Source organism: Chrysemys picta, chromosome 11 (assembly GCF_011386835.1).
Source record: "Chrysemys picta bellii isolate R12L10 chromosome 11, ASM1138683v2, whole genome shotgun sequence".
NCBI classification, from domain to species: Eukaryota; Metazoa; Chordata; order Testudines; family Emydidae; genus Chrysemys; species Chrysemys picta.
Genome location: NC_088801.1, coordinates 52,954,756 through 52,979,993, shown reverse-complemented (window position 1 = coordinate 52,979,993; position 25,238 = coordinate 52,954,756). Strand labels below are relative to the sequence as shown.

General features: G+C 39.5%; 1 long non-coding RNA gene across 1 annotated transcript in view; it reads left to right on the top strand.

Moving 5' to 3' along the window:
* LOC135974268 (uncharacterized) overlaps positions 1-21,302 on the top strand; it is a 31,692-nt gene extending 10,390 nt beyond the window's left edge. The window contains exons 2-3 of the long non-coding RNA XR_010591487.1: positions 8,375-8,452; positions 20,902-21,302. This is a non-coding gene — a long non-coding RNA (uncharacterized LOC135974268). The remainder of the gene's footprint in view (positions 1-8,374; positions 8,453-20,901) is intronic.
* Positions 21,303-25,238: the final 3,936 nt, after the last annotated feature.

The following is a 25,238-nucleotide window of genomic DNA, read 5'->3' as shown; positions in this document are numbered from 1 at the left end:
TTCCCGATCATCACAAGAAACCACCCTTACAACTGGCATCTTTATTGCCAGTCTCATTAAAAAGAGAAACGATTAACTGGACGTGAGAATGAGCTACCCTCACATGCCTTGGGGTGGTTCCTTTATTTTAGGATTGAGGAACATTAGCATGGCAGCTTGGGGAATCTTGCATGGGAGTGACTATTCTGGCTCTGTTCTGTGCTGTATACAATATTCTAACTGCTAAGCTTTCATTTTTTCCTAAACCATGTTGTTATAGCAGCCAAGTTGGTTCCAGGATATGGACGGCCCAGGTAGGTGAAGTAATATCTTTTATTGGACCAACTTCTGTTGATGGAAGGTACGAGTTTTTGACTTACTCAGAGTTCTTCCTCAGGACTGGAGATGGTAACCAAAGTGTCCAAGCTAAAAACAAGGTGGGACAGATTACCCATAAGCAGTTCACAAGCTGTTGGAGGCCACTTACAGGGAAATGAAGACTCAACATTTAGCAGCAGCAGGGTGTGTAAAAATTGTTGTGAAGAGCCCCAGTGTCTCTCTTAAGTCCATGGCTTTTAGTGTCCAGCAGAGTTATGAATTTAAGTTCCTAGGCTCGTCTTTTGAAGGTGGTGTTCTGGTCCCCTTTGAGAATGAGGACTGAGAGGTCAGATATGGAGTGATCATTTTGTGAAAAGTGTTCACCCAAAGGTGTTTGAAAGCAAACCTGAAAAATTAGTTAAGCCTTTTTTCCATGAAGAATTTTTCAACTGACAGGCTGGGGGTGGAGAACACATATATACATACTATATATTGTAAGGGTGACTGAAGCCTCTACTCAGCTTCCTTTTTGTATGCATACTATCGTTGTGCAAAAAGATGTTTGTGCAGTTGAGTGATACTTGAACATGTAAAAAACAGATAAAAACAACAAGGAGTCCAGTGGCCCCTTAAAAACTAACAAATTTAACCGATGCATCTGAAGAAGTGGGGTTTTTTACCCACAAAAGCTTATTTACTCAAATAAATCTATTGGTCTTTAAGGTGCCACCGGACTCCTCATTGTTTTTGAGAATACAGATTAATACGGCTACACCTCTGATATTAAAATACAGATGAAATTTGTTCTTGAAATCCCATCACCTGCATAAACAGTTGTTAGTGCACCACAGTAGCACATCCATGGGAGAGCATCACAAGATTCACACTAGAAAGTTGAAGGCCGGGTTCTGGAAATTAAGACCAGTGTTTCTTTACATATGAGAGGAGAGGTGCAATGGGCAGAGAGCATTAATTCAATGTGAAGGTTAAAAAGTCAAGCACTGAACATTCATGACAACCCAAAATTTGGTGATTTTTGCCCAAGGTTTCTGCAACAGTTTTAAACTAGTTCCATTGCACATCTTGAAGGAAGAAAGGTAATAGGAGCCACTAATGGGACCAGGTCTGCTATCCATCATAAGGTGAAACATCTCTAGTGGGAAAAGAGGAACTGAACACCTGGAGGGGGTACAGTTAGAACAGACTATGTGATAACTCCTCTGTCAAAAGACTTAATCATTTTAATTACTCTAAATACATATTTTTCTATTTGCACAATAAATGTACTATTGTTACCACAAGGATTTTATGCCTTTCTGAATTGGAAGGGAAGTGGCCCATGCAGTTGCAGAAGGGGAGATAGGTGGTCCATGACACACATTCTAATAGTATGCAGCAACACTATGAAAGTCTGAGGACCTCTGCCTTAACACACAGACTTTATTCAATGGGGACAACTTCTTATTGTCATATTCATGTTAAATATTTGCATTTTATGACTTTTTTTTAGATCTGGCTAAAAAATTTCCTTCAAAATGTCTTGGATAGAAAATCCCGCTTTGGCTAAAATAAGAACAGCCATTCTGGGTCAGACCAAAGGTCCATCTAGCCCAGTATCCTGTCTTCTGACAGTGGCCAATGCCAGGTGCCCCAGAGGGAATGAACAGAACAGGTAATCATCAAGTGATCCATTCCCTGCTGCTCATTCCCAACTTCTGCTGCTCATTCCCAGCTTCTGGCAAACAGAGGCTAGGGACACCATCCCTGCCCATCCTGGCTAATAGCCATTGATGGACCTATCCTCCATGAATTTTAGTTTTTTTTTTTTTTTAACCCTGTTATATTCTTGGCCGTCACAACATCCTCTGGCAAAAAGTTCCACAGGTTGACTGTGTGTTGTGTGAAGAAATGTTTCCTTTTGTTTGTTTTAAACCTCTGCCTATTAATTTCATTTGGTGACCCCTAGTTCTTGAGTTATGAGAGGGAGTAAATAACACTTCCTTATTTACTTTATCCACACTAGTCGTGATTTTATAGAACTCAATCTTATCCCCCTTTAGTCATCTTTTCCAAGCTGAAAAGTCCCAGTCTTATTAATCTCTCCTCATATGGAAGCCATTCCATATCCCTAATCATTTGTTGCCCTTTTCTGAATCTTTTCTGAATTCCAATACATCTTTTTTGAGATGGGGCAACCACATCTGCATGCAGTATTCAAGATGGGGGGTGTACCATGGATTTATATAGAGGCAATATGATATTTTCTGTCTTATTATCTATCCCTTTCTTAGTGATGCCCAACATTGTTTGCTTTTTTGACTGCCGCTGCACATTGAGTGGATGTTTTCAGAGAACTATCCACAATGACTCCAAGATCTCTTTCTTGAGTGGTAATAGCTAATTTAGACTCCATCATTGTATATGTATAGTTGGGATTATGTGTTCCAATGTGCATTATTTTGCATTTATCAACATTGAATTTCATCTGCCATTTTGTTGCCCAGTCACCCAGTTTTGAGAGATCCTTTTGTAGCTCTTCGCAATCTGCCTGAAGTAGTACTGTATCATCTGCAAATTTTGCCACCTCACTGTTTACCCCTTTTTCCAGATCATTTATGAATATGTTGAATTAGGACCAGTCCCAGTACAGACTCCTGGGGGACACCACTTTTTTTACCTCTCTCCATTCTGAAAAATGACCATATATTCCTACCCTTTGTTTCCTATCTTTTAACCAGTTACCAATCCATGAGAGGACTTTCTCTCTTATCCCATGATAGCTTACTTTGCTTAAGAACCTTTTTTGAGGGACCTTGTCAAAGGCTTTCTGAAAATCTAAGTACACTATATCCACTGGATCCCGCTTGTCCACATGCTTGTTGACCCCCTCAAAAATGAATGAATGAATTATAAAGACAATTCATTTTTTCCAATGATAAATTCTGAGATTTTTTGCGGGGGGGGAGGAGAATTATTTTGATGGGGAAAGTAATTTTCTCCTACAGTTTAGCTGCTCTGGCAACAGAAAGCAACCAGCAAGCAAGCTTACCTATGTGAAGCAGATTCAGCATAGAGCAGGGGTTCTCAAACTGGGGGTTGCAAGGTTATTACATGGAGGGACACGACCTGTCAGTCTCCACCCCAAAACCCATTTTTCCTCCAGCATTTATAATGGTGTTAAATTAAAAACACATTTTTTATATTTATAAGGGGGTCGCACTCAGAGGCTTGCTATGTGAAAGGGGTCACCAGTACAAAAGTTTGAGAACCACTGGCATAAAGGCACTACTCTATGCTACCCCAGTTACCAGGTCCTAGCAAAAATGGTATGGCCAATGTGTCAACTTTGCTTTAAAATTAGAACATCTCTAACTTGGTTATGCCAGGTGGAACTGTGTGAATAACTGATTTTTCAGTTTGCTGGTGGTTTCAAAAAATCAAAATTAAGGTGGACCTGAAACAATTTTTTTTAAAAGTTAGCAAACAGAAAAGCTAAACTTAATTTTGAATCAAACAAAACATTTTGTTCAACCTGAAAAAAATTCATTTTGATTTTTAGCTCTCTACATGGTTTTTAATGAAATGGAAGGACATTTCACAACTCATTTTGAATAAAAAATCAAAACATTTTATTTTGAAAATGTGAAAATGAAACATTTAGTTTTTTAACCAAAACAATGTGGTGCAAATGACATGAATTTTCAAATTGTTGCAGTAGACCTGAATCTGCATTTTTATGCCAAAAGAAAAATTCTGAACAATTCTGCTGAAAAATTCTGCTTGGTTCTAATGTTAGGGGCTAAACAGATCCCAGGAATAGGGCAGTGTAAAGCTAATATAAAACAGCTTTTTTGCCCTCCCTTTCTCCCCAGACAAAAGAGTCTGGAGCAATGTTCTCACTTCATGGTGTAGGGAAAAGTCCCATGTAATAAATTGAGAATAAAGAAATTAAGAGCACAGGAAAAGATTGAGGGAGGGAAGAGACATGGAGAGGAAAGAAAGGAAATGACCAGCTCCAACAAAGAGCCCATTACCCTTTGACAACTTGTAAGTGACCTAAAAGCTACAAACAGCAACTGGAGCTAATGCATAAATTCTATATGCATCTGTGGAGCTCTACTAATAGAACTAAAGGAGAACTCCTGTGCTGCTGTTCTATCCTCGTGGGCCTACCATGGAAAGTAACATCACTAGCTCTTAAGCGAAAGACAATATACTGCAAGATGATCCATATCTCAACTTCCTCCCTTTCATTAATTGATATAGCCAACTAGGGGGACGTATCACTTTTAACTTTGCACACTTTCTAAATGCCTACTCAGCAAGTAATCCCAGACAAAGCTGCCAGTTGCTCATTAGTTGTAAACTGTGCTGCGTCAGGTTGACATGACATGGGTGATGCTGAGAAGTTCCTGATATCTGTCTAAACAGCTATAGCTTCAAGGCGGGCAAGTTCACAATTTTCCATGTGTCCTATTTTATTAAATGAAAAACCTACAGGAAACACATGGCTGGTACCCCTAGAGGTACCTCTTCAATTTCCCATGTAAAGTTAATAGAATTGGCTTCAAATACTTCTAGAAAACTTGCATCATTATTTGCCAGTTTCCTTCTAGTGGTCTCCTGAGAGATGTAGATAGTCTGTGTTGCATATTAAACTTTAATTACAGATTTCTGTTATAGGAGTGAGATAACATTCAGAAGGAGGCATCTGCACCATTGCTTGTGAGTTTTTATGCTAAAAAAAATCCATAAAGTAAATGAAAAATGAGTCAGCGACCTATCACCAATCTCTGTCAGCACATACAGCACCTCCAGCTTCACAGTAGGCTGCCAGCTGGTCTTCTATTAACAGTAAATTGAAGATTTTTATTTATTTATAAGTGTTATTAATCTGGTAGTTGAAATGCAATTTGTTTTCCAAAATGGAGAGCATGCAAGGTTTCTGGCACTATTAGTGCAGATAGAATGGGGGGTTTTCTAGAGATCTCACAATCTATAAACCATACTAGCCCTGCTGTTGCAAGAATTTACAATATTGTACTTAGTACCACAACATACAAAGTAGCAAGCTCTATATGTCTGGGACCTGCCTTTTCAAAAGGGCAGAATCCTATGGCCACATATAAATCGGCATGCTCTACACAGGACTACTTCGCAACTGTGTGCAAAATAAGGTATCTGCACTTGCAGATCTTAAAATTAAGACATTCTTGTATATCAAAGTGAAATAATTTTATATCCTACTTCTAATTTATTGCCACTAATATTTTTGCTTCACTGATGCACGTACCTCTGGACTCATGGTGCTAAGACAGCTTGACTTTATTGGCAGATAAGTATGAAAGATATAGCCGTGCCAATAACTTTGTTGTTTACCTTCTCTGAAAAACATTTTTGCAGCAAAATACATGAGTCTGTAGTGATTTACACTTCCCAAGAATGAGACTGGTACAACGAGGTGCCCTACATATATATTATACCTTCTCTCTACTCCTCACTGCTGCTTTCTCTTACAGTCCCTCTGTATTAGTCTTCAATTCTGCTGCTGGCTTCTCAGTCTTCACCCCGTATTTTTCCACTCTGCTCCATCCTAAGTGGGATGCAAATACAAAAACATTTGTGCCAAATGTTTATACTCATTCGCTAACAGATATAATACAGGTCTGTGTGTGTGTGAGTATATATATGTGTATATATATAGAGAGAGAAATATGAATATTTCAGTACTTTGTGTTTGGTGAGGTGTGAGACATAAATCCTGGCCTTCAATGGGGCCAGGGCTTCATCCATGCTCCCTGTTGGAAGGAATTTCCTCCTCCTATGTCATGGTGAGTGAGTCTGAATGAGGCTTTGGAAGAATAAAGTTTAGGTGCCTGGAGCATGAAGAGTAAATGATGAACTTTATATATCATGCTTTAGTGTAATCCATGTTATCTTTATAATCTACTATCATCCAAGTTGAAAAATTCTCATTGTGTAATCATTAGAGATGAATGGGTACGATGAGATTTAAACTGCAATGTCACTACCTATTAATTCCCCTGCCTACCATACTAACGAATAACTAAAACAAGTGATAAACAGAACCTTATTACACAGTGATTTGATTGACTAGATAACATTGATACAACAAAACAATAACTTTGCTTAAATTTTAACAAGTATGAATTACTCACGAGTAGAACTGAGATAATAATTGATATTTTGTTTTGTTTTTTTAATCAGTGGCTGAACTTGGGGGTGGAGGGGATTGGTTCCTTTTAAATCAAAACTGAATCTTTTCAGTTTTTCTTAAAGCAAAAAACATTTCTTGCAGGTCAAATGAAATGCTTCAAACAATATTTTGAAACTAAACAAAGTGTTAGTTTTGAAACAAAGATTTGAAGGGATTTTTTTCTGAAACAGTTCACTTCAACATACTGGGAAAAAAAAATCAGACAAAACTATTCACTGAATTTGATCTAAATTCACAAAAAGTTTCAGTGTCCTGAAAAATTTACTTTTCAGTTAATTTACTCTTAGCTGAAAAAAATTCTCCCAGCTCTACTCAAGAACCACCAATAAATTGAAAGGAGACTATTGTCAGGGTTTAAAGAGTAGGATTCATAATTAAGTAATCAGGATGGTGTGGTGACTATAATGGGGTTGTGGGGAAGAGAATATGACACCATCCTATGGATAGAATAGGGACTAAACCCTGTACAACCCTTTCATGGTGGGTATTTGGCTACTGTTTCAGGATAATCATGTATCTGCTAGTTATGCTCCAGCCCCTTAATAGGCCCAGCCCTGCATCCCACTCTATTAGCCTATGATGACAGTAGTACAGAAAGTTTGTTGAAAGACTCCATAACAAGCTTTATGCACAGAAATTACTGAAAAACATTCTACGGGGAAAACAAAGGACTTCAGAGTATATGCAATGGAACAATACATGAGTATTCCATTGCTTTCAATGCAATCACTTGCATGAGTAAAATGAAATGATGGATTTGGATGGTGGTAGTGTAGTGTTTGCTGCAGGAATAGATCTTGCAGATTATCACAAAAATCATCCTTTTTCAGTTGTTACCAGTCTAAACTGTTATCATTAGTGAATGCTTCATGCTCTATAAAGAGAGCCACTATTAAATACAAAAGATATTATCCTCCGAACTTATCCATGTATCATTTGGTATTAGTCAGTTTTATCTGATAGAGCTCACTTTCATTTTGGAGCACTTTCAATGAGAGGTGCGGGAGCATGAAACATCTGCCTGTCTGAATCTTGTGAATAACTTTTTTCTTAAGTCAAAGTATTTAACTTGAAAATATAGGAGAGGGGAAGCTGATGGGTTTTTTTATAAAAAGGTTAGATTCTGTATAAATAGTGCCTTGAATAAATTGAGGGTGATTATCTGGAGAATTCCAATGATCAATATGCTACTCGTCTTACTCATTTGTGTCATCCCACAGAAGTCAGTGGGACTACTTGCATAAGTAAACTGAGCTGGATTTTCCCCAGACAGGGTAGGTAAATTACTACCAAGCAAGCAGTAAGCATTACTATCACAAGGTGTGATGGTTTTTCCATTTGCCTTGTGTTAGTAGGTGTTAGAATCCTACCAAAAGCTACAGACATTCTGCTCACTCATTGTAGCATGTGTGACTTATTTCCTGGCTATAAAGGAGATGAGAATGGGTCTCTAAGGAGAAGCAACTAGGACATAAAGCTTAGGGACTACCAAGCTCAGAGGAAGCCTGGACTGAGGTTTATGTTGTCGTGATATCTAATAAAGCCAAACCCCAGAATGGAGTGAGTTTGGACACAGACTTGTGGTCTGTGCACTCATGGCTGACAATGCTACGGAGTCTTGGGCTATTCACAATTCCAAACAGGCTATAGAGAGCTGGATCTCACAGGAAATTCCCCCGTTTGAAAACAGCCCAGACTGGTAGCAACTAAAGATGATTCTATCCAAAGGCTGTTCTGTGAAGCCAGTGTGGTAATGGTTTCATATTAGTTTGTAATGGATGGATGTTTACAGAATAAAACAATCACCACATTTCCCACTATTGCTGGTCATTTTAACAGAAAATCAAAGAGCACATGAGAAAACAGTTCAGTCGGCAGGCTCATCCCTGGCAGCGGTCCCTAGCGGACAAGTGTGAGGTAGGTTGGCAGAGGTAAGAGGAAATTCTGCCTTGTCAGACCATCCTTATGGCTAGAGAAGCCAGTGCAACCATTAGTGTGAACAGCAAACTTTGAAGGGGTGTGCTCCTTCACCAGTGAGTCATCAAAGGAAGTAGACATTACCCTTTCCAGGAGCAACCCCACACCACTGATAGCAAAGAGGACATTAGTGACTTGAATGGCAGTGGAGTGTGATGTAAAGCAGTATTAACTTTGGGAGCATAAGGACTGTAACTGTACCTGGCTTCTACAGGTACCTTCAGCTATCTACTACCCTAAAGCTCAGCCTTGAGCAAAACACATAGTTGTGTCCTGGAGCAAATGTTTGCCCCATCTAGATTAGTATTTACAAAGGTTATCAGGAATTAATTGCCAATCCATTAATTTGATTTTTCGATGACCAAAAACTCTAGATGTACCCTTAACTATAGGAATAACTAGTGCAAGCCGGCTGCTATACCCCATGTAGACCAGCCCACAGATGGAGAGACAACACTCGCTTTGTCAGTTGGTTATAAAACTATATGTGAAACACTATAATGTTGGATATTGGGATTTCTGGGTTCTATTCCTGCCTTTGGTAGCAAAATATGGTCTAGTTACAGTACTGCCATACACCATTCTTCCAAAAGACAGACGGGTTTGTCTTTTGAGACATGAGGGTACTATTCCTGCTTTGTCTGAAGTGAAATTGTGCAACCTCTGTGTTATCTATAAAATGACTGAATGATGGTTCTACTCTAGGGCAGGGTTATAAGTCATTGTTTAATATTTGTGCTTATTACAATCCTTTTACAAATAGCAGACAGTAGTGGAAGAGCTAGGATTAGAACTTCTTTTTTCTGCTTGGCAACTGAGTGACCATTTCCCTCAGCTACAGATTTGGGGGAGGGAGGAAAGAGAGGTGTCTTGTGCTTATATTTCCCCTGGAATAGTAAACAGCTCTCCCAAATGACTTGGCAGGTCTTCATACAGAAGGCAGAAATTGCCATAGGGAAATAGTACCTCTGTAAGGGGGTTCCCCAGCTACCAGACAGCTATCAAAATAGCTTTGTCCACCAGTCCCCCTGCCAACCAGAGAAAGGGAAAAGGGCATGATCAAAGATCAGCACTTTCAGGGTATTTTTACCTGGCAGATATTCCCTAAGGACTGTGCCAGCTACTCTAAGTTGCAGCAACCTTGGGATTCTTCTAATTTATACCCAGAACTAGGCATGCCCCAGGATAGCATGAAAATTCAGGAACAAAAGGAAGTTTAATGTCACACTATAAATCAGATGTAGAGCTGGTATTTTAAATGCCAAATCCCCTTGCTCCCTGCTTAGTCTCCTAGATAACACTGCCTCACATCTTTGCAGGAGTGTTTAAGATAACTCTTAGAATGATACATTTGCCTACAAGTTTTTTCTGTTTAGTTTTATTTTAAGAGTTGATAAGTAAGATTAATGTACTTTCTAAGATTAACCTAACATTTCAAGTACAATACACTGTAATAAGAAATGCAAATGTCATATCTTGTGTAAAAAGACACAAATAGCTGAAACTGTAATTCTCATACATCTCCTCCAGTCAGATGTGTTTTTAAATGAATAAGTAGACTTCCATTTCAGAGCTCAAGCCAAAACAAAACAACTCATTGCACAACCCACTGTGAGAACCCTAAAATCTGGATAAGGCTTCTCTTTTTTTCTAACACCTTATCTGCTTTCTTTTTATTTAGTGGGATATTAAATTGTTTTGTCCTCTGTATTTGAATAAAGCTTGGATTTATCCTCTTTAAAATAAATTACTTTCTTAATATTTATAATATCAAATATTTCTCCTGTGCTGCAGTTACTGTCTAGTCTTTCATTTAATTTAGATGAAATTATTGTTTCTAAAACAACCTGATACTTATCACATTAGATCTAGATGTGGATGTGTAATTTAAAATATGGTGAAAATTTGTTTCAAAGGTTACATTTTACATACCAAACTATAAGATTTCCATGTTGAAATACTGCATCTCATTACCCAGATTTCCATTATCTCACATAGTCATAGTTGTATGACTATTTCACATATATTATGTATGGCATACCTCTGAATACCACTATTGAGAAGGAATTATGATATTTATTATACTCTGTTCACTCACTCACTCTAAAAAAAATAATTTTCTTATCATACTTCTAACCTTAAATAATCCCAAATAAATATTCACCAGTGTAAACTATGAAACCAATTATCTTCCAAAAGTGAATATTTTTCATTACTTTGTGGAGCAGTCAAAAGAAATCCTAATGTATTTCCTGGCCTGTCTCTTAAATCCTTTCTCACTTTTAAACCATTTCTAGCTTTCTCAAAGTGTGCTGGAGAAAAATAAGCTATTGAAATGCAGTAGAGTGAGTTATATTATGTACTGTTTTTATTAATACACTGGTATGGGAGGAAGAGTCAAACAGCAAAATACCTCTGAAGTTTAAAAACAGTCATTCTGTAGCTGAATCGTTAAGTTGTCACATTCAAAAGAACAGGAAAGGTTGGCTTGCAAGTAAAAGGCTGTCGTCAATTTGACTGTCAATCTGAAATCTAGTCAGTGGCAAAGTGAATTAAACATTGTTGGAGGCACTGTGCATCTACACATGAGTTCCCCACTTTACTCTTGTATTTTCTACTTTACTAATAGTCTATCCTCCTTCCTGTTACTGCATGAAAGATCCGCAGGAATGTGGTTAAGGCCCTGATCCAGCAAGGTACTAAAGCCCAATTTTAAGCATGTAGGCAGTTCCTTTAACTTCATTAGGACTACTGTGATGCTTAATACTAGACATGTACCTTGTGCAATGTACTCCACTGAAGTCAATGGAAGCTGTTGGATGCTCAACACCTCTACAGAGGGAGAGACCAAAACTACCTACCTTCCTAGCTAAAATTGTTAACAGGGTAAAACATACCTGTTAGGAACAGAGCGGTAAAGCAGAAAAAAATACTCATACAGAAGGCAGAAATTGCCATAGGGAAATAGTACCTCTGTAAGGGGTACTATCCAAAGGACATGGTGTAAAATATTCTATGGCATTAAGGTCTATATAAAATTGACAATCTGACAACTTTGAAGGACTTCCTTTTAATATCAAATTCTCAGAATAATTTTTCAGTCATAAATAAAAGATTTAACAGACAAACACTATATTTTACGATTGCATTAAGGTTTACAGTATGTATTAGTAACTTGGGGGGAGGGGATTTACAGGCAGGATGTAATGATCCCCAAAACAAGCATTACGGCATAGAAATTCAAATGCATTAAGTTATGGAAAGGCACCGTTAAGGCCAGGGCCGGCTCTAGGCACCAGCAAAACAAGCTGGTGCTTGGGGCAGCACATTTTTAGGGGCGGCATTCTGGCGCGGGCCATGCCGCCCCTAAAAATGTGCCCCAGCCGCCCTAACTCACCTCCGCTGCTGCCGCTTGCGCGCCGCTGCTCGCCCTCCCTCCCAGGCTCTCAAACCCAGGAGGGAGGGGGAGACCCCGAGCGGCCGCGGCGCGCGAAACAGCTGATTCGCGCGCCGCTGCTCACCCTCCCTCCCAGGTTTGAGAGCCTGGGAGGGAGGGGGAGACCCCGAGTGGCTGCGGCGCACGCGCTGCTTCTCCCTCTCCCTCCCTCCCTCCTAGGCTTGAGAGCCTGGGGGGAGGAGGCAGGGCTGGGGACTTGGGGAAGGGGCGGAGTTGAGGCGGGGCCAGGGGTGGGGTAAGAAAAAAACGGTGGGGGGTGGCCAAAATTGTTTTTGCTTGGGGCGGCAAAAATCCTAGAGCCGGTCCTGGTTAAGGCACCCGGACAACTTTAACTCTGCCCTGTAGTTACACCATGCAATAAACATAGTATTTGTGCTCTCAAATTAGATTAACTGGTTTTTGAAGACACATCCATTTTTTTTAACTCTAACTCCCACCCCGGTGCCATTTATAAAAGCTTATTTATAAAAATGAATTATGTATAAAAGTATTTTGATGGCATCAGCAGTAGTGTAATATGTATCTTAACTATAAGAAAATATTAATAATTATTTAAAATCCCTTCAAATGTCCATGTTAATAAAGGTCTGGGTATCATAAATTGGCTTACAAATAGTCAGATGGCTACACTGATTAAATCTAACATCAGTGGGTAAAGACATAGTTATAGTACTATGCTAAGTGCATATGGTAGCTATATAAAACTGTACCAGCTTTATGTATCTGAAACTTCTGTAGAAAACAAATGTATATAAACACTGTTTAGCTTTTTCCATCTTCTCAATCTCTCAAAAGATCTGACAATTGATTATACTGTATTTGTGCATCCTTCTGTTCAGGGAAATATAAATTCAACATGTCTTGGCACCTCCAAATGTAGATTTACTGCTTTCTGGTTACTTTACATGATTCAGAATCAGTGTGACAGGCTTAACTGAAATATTAATCTTAATTTTGACAGCAATTGGTAAAAACGAAGTTTAAATCCAAAATGTAAAGAATGCAATTCCTTATGATAATTTAGATATTAGAGAACTATAATAACTTTAGGAATGACATTGCATTTGGGGGCAACTTATTGATATACAATAATTAAGTATCGTTATTATCACTTTTTTGCTACGTGAAACAGACAATCTTAAGTGAAACCTGAGTGGTTTCATGTTTACTATTAACCAAGACTTGGCTCTGGTTTGTGGAAAAAGTTTGCTGTGGTTTTACCAATCAGTTCAGTGAATCTGGGTTGAATTTTCTGCTATTATCTCTTTCCCCCTCCACCCCATGTAGGACCTACTTCTGCAGCCATTGATGTAATCTACCAAACTCCCATTGATTTACATTGTAGCTGGATTGTGCACCAAATTTACTTATCCCAAAGAGGCCTACAGTCCCCATTGAACAATTACTCTCTTCTAGGGGGTTGTGTAGCTGATCCAATCACATTGAAAAAAGGAAAGGTGAGGAGTAATATTAGGGATAACTGACAAGCCTGGACCTGTAGATGCAGAAAAAGGATAGAAAGTGGGATATATTGCAGAACACGCATGGAACAACAAACTGTGGCTTTTACAATACTAGTAGTTAAACATGAGGGGTATGAGGCTCCACTTGGTTATACTGGTTTTGCAATGGTGTAATTCCATTGACTGCTGTGGACTGGAAAATTGGGCCAATGGTCAATTTTTCGATGAGCACCGAGGAATATTGCATGGCCGTAACCGACTCCATTTTCTCCAAGGAAAAAAATATTCATAAACTTTCCTTTCACACAGTGAGTATTATCCATGTAACTTATGTATGGTAATACTTACGGTGTTACTATGTATAGTCATCACAGAAAAATATCTTAGGGACTGATACAAAACCTCCTGAATTTTTTTTAAAGCCTTCCATTGACTTCAATAAGCATTTGATGAAGCCCTTATTGAACACTCCAGCTGCTTGTTAATGCAAAATCTGTCATTTCACCTACAACATTATATGCATATCCAGAGATCACATAACTGTCGTATCTCATGCTCTTCACGTCCACTTCCCTCTACAAGGAACATAGTTCTCCTCTCTTAGTCTTTTATATTAACGACAAGACTTCAACTAACGGCAGGGCAACTCCAAGCAACATTTGCACAAAGATTGGTCTTGCACTATCCCCTGAAATTTATAAGACTATTCACATTTGTTAATTATCTGTGTGCTAATGAAACGCTCTGTATGTGACACTGAATGAAGACAGACCATGTCCCTAAGAGCTTTCAATCTAATACACAGAAATAGAGGAGATGGGATGACCAGGAAGGCCCAGAGAAAGGAATATCTTTGTTTTTCTTCATTGATTTGGTTTAGTTCTCATGGAGGCACTGAGTCTTTTGACACTAGGACTTTGCCTGATCTCGGACAACAAGTTTCAGAGCCACAGGTTCTCCATGAACATTGTTCTTCTGGGCCTGACCCTTTGGTCATCTAATAAGGCAGATGCCTGGAGATCTGAGATGGATGAGCCCCAGTCTATTTTAGATATAGTACAGGAGGGAAAGGATCTTGATTTGGACTTTGTCTGGGAAAGCCAGCTAGTGTAGATCATGAAACGTGGGCAGGATTTGTTCTCCTCAGTCTACTCTGCTTAGCAGGGGAGCTGCTCCATGCTGTGCCTGCCTCTTTCATAATTCTTGTAAAGGGAATGCTGCGTGAGGGATCCTAATAAGTGACATTAGGCTAGAAAGCCCATGAATGCTGGGATGGTAATGTATAGAGAAATGGTTGGGGACCTCAGATGAGGCACTGCTTTTTCATGATCCACAAGGTTTCACCCCAGGGGTTGCATAATGTGTTGATTTATATTTCCAAGTTATTGGAGTTGCAAAACTGAAGTGCGACATTTATCTGTAAATGTGTGACTTCTCTTTTCATGGTTATTGGCTAGAAAAAGTAATTTCCTCTTCTCCTTAGGTACATTTATATTGATGCTTTTGATGTAGTGGGAATGGCACCTCTAAATACAACTCATTACTCTGTAGGCTGTATGACATTGGCAGAGCGAGTAAGAGCCTTGAGCTCCTGCAGTGCTACAGCTCATACTGTACCTCATGCATAACTCAGATTATTTGGGGGGGGGGTTGGGGGGGCAGGGGGGATTGCGGGAGGGGAGGATAAAGACACTAAATCACTTGACTTCAATGGAGTTAGGACAATTTATACCAGCTGAGGATCTGCCCTAGTCTAGTCCTGGTTCAAAAGTTAGCCTGATCCTGAAATCACACAGATCTCACTTTGATTGAGTTCTACCTGAGTAAGGATTGCAGAACGGAGACTTAAATACTGTCCGTTGTGTTAAGAACGATGCTATACTGCCATCCTTAAATATGAAAATATACAATGAAACATATCCCTTGCTCCTGACCATTTTCTCTATTAGTCCATGCTTTCCTTTCCAACATTATTGGAAGTTACCAGAGGTGCCATTGCAGATGGTCTTGATAATTTTGTTATATAAGCAGTTTGGGGGCAGCCTAACATAATGGGGTCCTGGAGCATGATTAGGACTCTTACATGCTCTGGTAACACAAATAATAAATAATTGTTGTGGAACAATGTTCTGGAAACACTGTATATTGCCAGTAAAGTTTATCCCACTTGAATCTCTACAAATTTGTATATGCACCTCTTATCTATGTCTTTCCATATAATGAAACATAGTGTTGCATGGTTCCAAGTGCAACCTCCAATTTCCATTTTAGAAACAGTTTGATTGAAAAAATCACTTGTTTTTTTTTTTTTTTTTGCAGTAAAAGCTTTATTGGATCTATTTGAAAACTATGGATATAGAATTACTAATTATTAAACAAGAAAATAAACTTAAGTGTTTGAACTGCTGATACACTGAGCTATTTTAAGTCAAATGTTTAAAGAAAAGTTTCCTTTATATTTTCTTGGCTATAGCAAGTTGTTACAAATACCTCTCTTAAAATAAAGAATAGAGAGAGGTTCTTTAGCATCCTTCAAATTACTTGTAATTATTGGCCCATCAAACTGCTTTTAGAACCAACATGGTTAGATATTTTATTTGCTGTCTGAGGAGGTAATGTTACTGACAAGTAATACTAAATTTAGACTTCTAGCATTTTGTTTACTATTAGATGGAAAAAAGTGTCCCTTGGACTACGGACCTTATCATAGCATCACATTTTTAGCAGTACTTCCCACTGACTCTATGAATAGCTCTGCTCTTTAAAATAAATCATAATATGGCCATGAAACAGTATCAGCTTCTTTGAGGTGTGGGGGATGAGAAAGGATTCCCATTTAAAAAAAAAAAAAAAAAGTAAGATCATTCCATTTCCATTCAGTATTCACAAGGCTCACTACTGCTCTAAGCCCAGCCCTAAAGTAGAATGCACTTCTCTGGAATAAGAATCAGGGTGAACTGGAGATAACTATGCTGGAAGCACAAGCTGCTGGTATTCAATTCCTTGTAGCTTTCCATTTAATGGTATGTATCTTTTGACGTCAAGAAACAAAGGATAAAAATCCCATCAACACACCCAGAATGGTCTCAGTTATAATGCTCCCAGGAAAATGCAGCAATGGAGAACTGTCAGAAACTGAGGTGAGGGTGGTCTAGCCTAGAGGTTGGAGCAGCGACATTCAGAGCCAAGGGTCAGAGCTGGAATCAGGTGTCAAGAGTAGGGCTGGAGCCCGGAGCTAGGCTGGAGCAGGACTAGGGGTAAGACTGGGATAGGCTGAGGCCTGTGGAGTCTGTTACCCCTATCAAGCAGGTGAGAGCTCCAAGCTATGTAATGACATTGAGCAAACTGAGTTGCTGTTTCTCCCATGAGGTTTGTCACAGAAAACAGCACTTTGCTTGCTCTGAGAGTCTGCAGACCAGCTCCTGGGTCATGGATTGGTTAACACAGGAATGACACTTCCCCTCATGTGGCTTAATCAGTTCAAGGATGACTCATCACTTCACAAATGGTTTTTAGAAATAAAATGTCCCCTATGGACTAAGCATAGGACTTGGAGGAAGAAACGCCTTTATTGTAAACCTGATTCTGGGGCTGCATCAAAAAAAAGACCCATGGGGCAGCAAGTCTCCAAGGCCAGGTCAACTGACTTCGGCTCATGCTACAGGGCTAAAAATAGCTGTGTAGATGTTCAGGCTCAGGCTGGCGCTGATGCTCCGACTCTCCCATTTCCAGGTTTCAGACCCTGGGCTCCAGCCCAAGTCTAAACATCTACATTGCTGGTTTTAGCCCTGCAGCACAAGCCCTGAAAGCTCAAGTCAGTTGACCCAGGCTCTGAAACTAGCTGCCTTGCAGGGTTTGGGGCTGTGTAGATGTACTCCAAGGGTTTTGGGGCAAGTCACATAACCTCTTATCTGTTTACCTATTGGTATACTGGGATAACACAATATTTGCCTCCTCAGAAATGTACTAATCATCTGTTTTATGGTGGTTTGTGACTACAGAGCTTTGTACATTCTAAGTAGTAGTAGTTTTCTGCTCTCTAAAGATCAGTGGAAAAATACTTTCCATTTTGTGTTATATTGTAAAACAAGTTAAATGAATATTTTTTTCTAATTAAGGGGAAAATAAATTAAGTATCGATTTCCCTTTGCCCAGAGTCTCCTACAGCTTTGTCAGAGGCTTTTGGAATTAACATGTAAATCTATGGAGAGCTCTTCTGTTGGAAACTTTTGCAAGATCATTGACATCAGAGATTGATGCTGGTGTGGTGTGGCATCTCACCGTGAGCATACGATACAGTACCCACACTCCTGGATCTGTCCTGGCTGCTCATAGATCTCTGGCTGAAGTTTAAGGTGTTGGTTATGGGCCATAAAACCTTAAATGGCCTGGGATTGGCCTACCTGAGAGCCCACTTTTCTCCCTGTGCTATACTGCCACAGCTATGGTTAATGGTGGCACTTGAGCTAGTTCCTCCCCACATTGAGAGGGGGCAGCTGACAAGATGTTCTCTGTAAAGGCTCTGAGACTTCCTTTTGAGTCTGAAATAGCTGGAATTTGAGATCTTCCAGGCACACTGCAAAAGTATCCATTGGAGAAGTTTGGGGAGAGGGCTTGAGAGCATGATTCCCAGAATGATGAAGCAGTGGAAAGCACTGGTAGGCGGGTGGTTGGCTGATTTCCTGTTGAAATGATTAATCAATGCTGCTGAGACTTCATTGTGTGTTAATGATGTTGGGGCTCCTACAGCCTTGGATTAGGTGCTTTTTTATAACTTTAAGTCTAAAATAAATAATTTAGACTATTTAAATTCTGAAACCCTGTTAGTGAATTACTACTTTACTGTATCTAAATGTGAGTTGTACTTGTTTTGGCTACATACGGCCATTTGCTCCCTGGTGCTGTACAGTAAAGCTGTATTGTGAAACCCAAGCATTTTTTTAAAAAGTCATGATTTTTAAGCCAATCCCAAGATTTTTGAAGGGTTATTTTTGTCTTCTAGTTTTCTGAGCCTTTAGTCTTCACCTTTGCAAGACATTTCCAAATGTATACTTCATTTTAAAATACACACTGAGGTTCTCATGAAATTGCATAACTCCAGGAGATGGGACATCACATATCCTAAAACTCTTGAAGAAATCTCAAGAGTTGGCAGAAAAGTAACGTAAAGAGTTTGAAAAGCCCTATGCACACAGCAGTGGGAGTGATGGCATCTTATGCTGCTACCCTACTCTCTTCCATAGAACCAGGGCAAGGTTCAGGATCCACAGGTTTGAGGGGGTGAGGTGTTCTATCAGCATCTGGGTGGGGGAGCAGGGATAGCCATTTGATGTAGCATATCCCCTTTGTAGCTTCCCCTTCTATTGTTTGTATGCCTGTCAGAATGGAGAGCCTTTGAGGGGAGAACCAATGGAAGCATGGACCTAGCTGGAGCCAGGATATTTGGGGATAGGGGATGGTCCAACAAAGAGAGCACAGAGGGCTGAAGGTCTACTACAGGGATGGCTCTGAATTTCCTGGTGAATTTCTGGGTAGCTTGAAAGTCACATCCACTGCCCTCCATGTGAGGACAAACCTTCCTGCTTCCAGAGAGAAGCATCCTCTGTTTTAATTCTAAATTTTCAGAACACTTCTCTCCCCTTATCTACCCCCATGAGTTTTCTGCCAGAAGGGAGAATGTCTTACTTTGATTTAAATAAAAGACACTTCAGTTCTTGTGCCTTCCTCTTAAGCATCTGGTGCTGGCCACTGTTGGAGACCGGTTACTGGACTTGATGGACCTCAGATTTGATATAATATGGCAACTTCTGTGTCTCTGCATTCCTGTAAATACTTTCGAAGACTACAAGTTCCCCTGTCAGCAACTGCCTCAGATGATAGTTTGGTTTAAATTCAGTTTGGGAGTTTTACTTGAACATTTTATTGAAACTACAAATAGTGAAACAAGTAGATGAGAACTATGAAGGCCTTCATTAAATAGATGCCTAATTTGAAGTTAAAGTATATCCAGATGATCTAATAGTATAGAAGAAACCTGCCTACTCTGCCTCTGATCAGTCAGAGAAATAATAGGGTGATAGGTTTCTAGTATGTGGTGTACCTGAAGAGAGAGGGTATAAGGTTATCTCCAACAACTCAGCTCTCATGGCCAATTAATATTTCCATCTCTCCAGGGCCAACTTCTTACACTCAACATGGTACATCAGTGTTTTGTAGTATCTATCTTCTGTCAACATACTGTCTGTCTTTGATCAAAAGGCAATATTATTTTTTTCCAAATGTATAAAAGACTTCCTTCTTTTTTCCTGTTTACCAGCCTCTCTTTCATTGCTATAAAATGAAGTTTTAGTGTTCTATCTTTCATCTGGAATACATAATTTGACATAACCACTGTCTTTTCCTCTTTTAATTTTCACTAGTGAAACCTTTTAAAAATATACTAAATGCATTTTCTGGTCCAAAGAATGAATCCATTTTGCTGTTTGAAATAAACTGCCAGGAATCTTTTTTCTATTAGCAGTATTTGAGATTTAAAAAGCTGTTTATCTAAAGATCCATCTTCTCTTCCTGTTATCTGAATAAACCTCACTTTTGACACCTTCTTAAAAGATATTTTCCCATGGAGTATCAATGATTTATGACTCATTTGTGTAAGGAAGAAAGTTAGATCATACATGGTCTGATCCTTCAAGGACTCTATGCCTGGAACACCCACTTGTATCACAAATACAACTATGGCAAAGATTAATAATGTACACGTCAACACAGGAAATCTAAATACTACATAGAGATGATTTAATTGTCACAGATAACTAGAAACCCTATTGTTGCATCTTGATTTGTCTTAAATGTTTCTTTATTCACAGAATTGGTGTCTCCTGTTTCTTGTACCCTACCATGAACCAAAACTTCTTGACTTCAAAACCCATTAGACAAGTTTCCTCCTGGAAAGATCTAAAAAAAATCAGACATAACATACAGTTGACAGATCTTGCGGTGTAACAGCTGGCTAAATTTTTTGCACAAACAGATTTTTGTTGAAACATGGCCTTTTTCCCACACTGAAAATGTGTGAAATATTTTGCAAATAGTTTACTTTTTATTCTTTCCTTTTTTTTTCCTTTTCGCCCTGTCTTTCCGTCACTTCTGAAAATGACTAGGAACAAAACAAAAGCATAATTTGGTGGAATCCATTTATAATGGTCAGATTTTATGTGCAGAGTTAGTTAAAAATGAAGATTTTTTTTTTTAATCTCAACATTTTAAAATTGGTTACAGTGCTTGAAATGGATCAATTTTTTTAGATTATTTTTGGAAACATTTTATGAAGTTGTTTTCCCACTTCTTTTAATCTTTCCTTTACTTGTGTTTCTCTCTCTCTCTCTCTCTATATATATATATATAGAGAGAGAGAGAGAGAGAGAATTATATATATATATATATATTTTTTTTTTTTTTTTCCTTTTTAGGTGAGCTCTAGACTTAAGAAGTGATGGGAAATAGGATGACAACCAATTCCCTGACTCTTGTTTTCTCCAGATCTGGATGCAGAAGTGAATCTGGACCCACAAGCAGATCATCTTTTAGAAAAATATCTTGCAGCAAGAAGGGAGTGGTAAAGGATTGGGAGTCTGTGTAGCAATAAATTATTGGAATTGTGGACCCTGGAGACAGTGAGTGGAGAAATACTACTGTTGTGACCAGGATAGGAAAAGGGGGGTGTTTTTCTTTTCTATCTTTCTGTATTTATATGCAATCAATAGGTGATGATGGCCTATTTCTTTACATGCTAATTGCATGAAGTAGCATGATCCAGTAGCAAAAACAGTGAAGGGTATAGATGATATGGAGAATCTCTCTAACCTTTCAATTTCTTCCCTGGTATGAAGAAACTGTTTAATATGTTTTAGTGATTAAAATACATTGTTGATGGTGTTGATCTAAAGCCTCTAAGTATTCTCCTTGCTGGAATATTAATCATACTGTAATGGAAAGTAAAACCAAGCAAGTGATCTCTCTCTCTTCCCCCCCTCCGCCGCTCCTCTTTCTCCCATGCCATTAGATCAGTGGTAAAACCAAAGAAAGCAAATGTTGCTAGTGAGAAACATTCAGCACAATTCTGAATATCAATGCACTTTCAACCCTGCACTCTTGGGATCTAGGGAAAACATTTGAGCAGTGCTGCAGATGATTGTATAACTTCTAGAATACTTCTCAGATGATTTCTATCATTTTGAAACATGTAGGCACTTTATGATATTTCTGAATAGGATAAATCCCCACACTGCAAAGTACACCACTGTAGAGCACATTTCATAATGTGAAAATTGCATTTGGCTTTGTAAGCACTGATTCATCTGAGCTTTAGGGCTGAATCCTATTGCAAACTACCTCAGAAGACTAGATTTGCTCAAACATTACGTTCATAAATGGTAATCTTTTTTGGATGCTGTCTTCTGGGAAAGTGGCAGCACAAATGATATCATTGTGCTCCTACAATATGGAGTGTCAGGAAAGAAGTATCAATGAAAGTTGTTGCATTACAATGAGTAGGAGGTGATGGGGGGATGAATAATGATATGGACATCAGATACTCATAAGTTTAATTTTGCTCACTCCGGGCTTCAGTGAGGCCAATGAATCTTCCATTTGATTTCAATCTACTTTCAGTCAAACCCTCTAATGTCACCCTAAAAAGTTTAGCTGCTTTCATTAGAGGGGCTCAAAAGGCATTTCACATTGATTACAATACCTTGTGAGGTGAAGCTGCATTGTCCCCATTAACAGATGGCAAAACTCGGGCAGAGCGTGTTTTGCCTCGGATCATAGTGACTAGTTTGGCTCCCAACTCCCTGTTTGAATAACTAGACAATCCTCCCTCGTTAAGTGCTTACAATGTGCCTGGTAGTAAGCAAGTGTGCACATTATCAAGAATAACACCCAACACCAAGTATCTCTGGTAATATCATAGGTGATTTAGAGCTATACAAAAATAAAGGTGACCACAAAGATGAAGTGGGAGAAGGTGGGTACTTTAGTTTCTCCTTTTCTTTTAAGTTCAGACTGTTCTTTAAGTGGAAAAAAATAGGTAATTATTATCTTTGCTGTGTTACCTCGCTGTGCGTAACTCACCTCAAAAGCATAAAGCGGAGAATTCAAATGATCAAGTGTAAAGCAATCAAAATCAGTGGCAGTTAATTTTGTGCTGCCTTTAATGTCATAGATTTATTTACTCAGTTGAAGCTGTGTTCTTGCGTTGCTGCTCTCAGAAGATTTTTGGTGCTAGTCTTAGACAATTCTGTGTTTACATCACATGCAATCACAGGGAGGTGGGAGGGATGTCTGCATAGACTTCCAACTTGAACGTTTCCTTTGACTTGCACCTTACTCCTGAATTGAAGATTCTGCTCATCTTTCATCTCACCGGTTTGAAGACCCATAATTATAGCTGTTTCCATTCATGACCATGCTTAATTTCTGAGAAACCTTCATTACAGTTGTTCTGCAGTGTCTGATCCAAAGCTAATGGGAGTCTTTCCAATTACTTCAGTGACCACTTGATCGGGCCCTATAGGCTTGGTCCATCAAACTCAACTGAAATATCCCTGTTGATTCAATGAGCTTTGGATCGGGCCCTATATGAATAAACTTGGATTTTCTACCACAGTCTGTAATTGAAGAGCTGGAGCGTTTACTGAGACAAATCCAGTGGACCATGACAGCATGTATTCTGTACTTTCTCATCTAAATATGATACCAAAAATATTTTCACACTGTGGAAAGCAATCATTGGTGGTAGTACCAGCATCAATATGGCTGAAGGTCTGTTAATGTTCCCATGGAATTCAAAGGTGTATAAAGTGAAAGAAAATTCCCCCAGCTCTGCAAAATATCTGCTTTGGAACTATTTTGAAATAACAATCAATCAGTTGGAAAACTACCTCTAAAAATGACCCTTTCCCCCAGCTCTTAGCACTGAAACTCTTCTTCCTCAGTCCCAGATCTTCAGAGTAGAGGAAAGTGACTCAATGTCTTGGCCTGCTACATCTGAAGAAAACTCTTATCTACCCCATAGTGTTGTCCATGAGTCCATCTCTAATGCATCTGAGGGTGCCGAGGGAGTTGGCTGATGTGATTGCAGAGTCATTGGCCATTATCTTTGATGGTGATCGGGGGCGGTCCCGGACAATTGGAAAAAGGCAAATATAGTGCCCATCTTTAAAAAAGGGAAGGAGGAGAATCTGAGGAACTACAGACCAGTCAGCCTCACCTCAGTCCCTAGAAAAATCATGGAGCAAGTCCTCAAGGAATCCATTTTGAAGCATTTGGAGGAGAGGAAGGTGATCAGGAACAGTCAACATGGATTCACCAAGGGCAAGTCATGCCTGACCAACCTGATTGCCTTCTATGATGGGATAACTGGCTCTGTAGATATGGGGAAAGCGGCAGATGTGATATACCTTGACTATTACCAAAGCTTTTGATACGATCTCCCACAGTATTCTTGTCAGCAAGTTAAAAAAGTATGGATTGGATGAATGGACTATAACGTGAATAGAAAGCTGTCTAGATCGTCTGGCTCAATGGGTAGTGATCAATGGCTCGATGTCTAGTTGGCAACCAGTATCAAGCAGAGTGCCCCATGGGTCAGTCCTGAGGCCGGTTTTGTTCAACATCTTCATTAATGATCTGGATGATGGGATGAATTGCAACCTCAGCAAGTTTGGGGATGACACTAAGCTGGCGGGGAGAGGTAGGTAGGCTGGAGGGTAGGCGATAGGGTCTAGAGTGACGTAGACAAATTGAAGGATTGGGCCAAAAGAAATCTGATGAGGTTCAACAAGGACAAGTTCAGAGTCCTGCACTTAGAAAAGAAGAATCCCATGCACTGTTACAGGCTGGAGACTGACTGGCTAAGCAGCAGTTCTGCAGAAAAGGACCTGGGGATTACAGTGGACGGGAAGCTGGATATGAGTCAGCAGTGTGACCTTGTTGCCAAGAAGGCTAATGGCATATTGGGTTGTATTAGTAGGAGCATTGCCAGCAGATTGAGAGAAGTGATTATTCCCCTCTATTTGGCACTGGTGAGGCCACATCTGGAGTATTGCTTCCAGTTTTGGTCCCCCCACTACAGAAAGGATGTGGACAAATTGGAGAGTGTCCAGCGGAGGGCAATGAAAATGATTAGAGGGCTGGGGCACATGACTTGCGAGTAGAGGCTGAAGGAACTGGGCTTATTTAGTCTGCAGAAGAGAAGAGAGGGGGGATTTGATAGCAGCCTTCAACTACCTGAAGGGGGGTTCCACAGAGGATGGAGCTAGGCTGTTCTCAGTGGTGGCAGATGACAGAACAAGGAGCAATGGTCTCAAGTTGCAGTGTGGGAGGTCCAGGTTGGATATTGGGAAAAACTATTTCACTAGGAGGGTGATGAAGTACTGGAATGGGTTACCTAGAGAGGTGGTGGAATCTCCATCCTTAGAGGTTTTTAAGGTCTGGCTTGACAAAGCCCTGTCTGGGATGATTTAGTTAGGGTTGGTCATATTTTGAGTAGAGGTAGGACTCAATGACCTCCTGAAGTCTCTTCCAACCCTAATCTTCTGTGATTCAAGGGGAATTAATTATTTCAGGCTCTTTAGAATGTAAAACCGACACTAAAATGCTAAGGAGTATTTCTGCCTAAGATACTTGATGTTTGTGAATTCATATCAGATTGACAGCTATGAAGAACTGTTATCCACAAAACAGATACAGCATAGATAGCATAGTGAAACCTTCCCCACGGTACCCTCCCCCCCCAGTCCCTTTG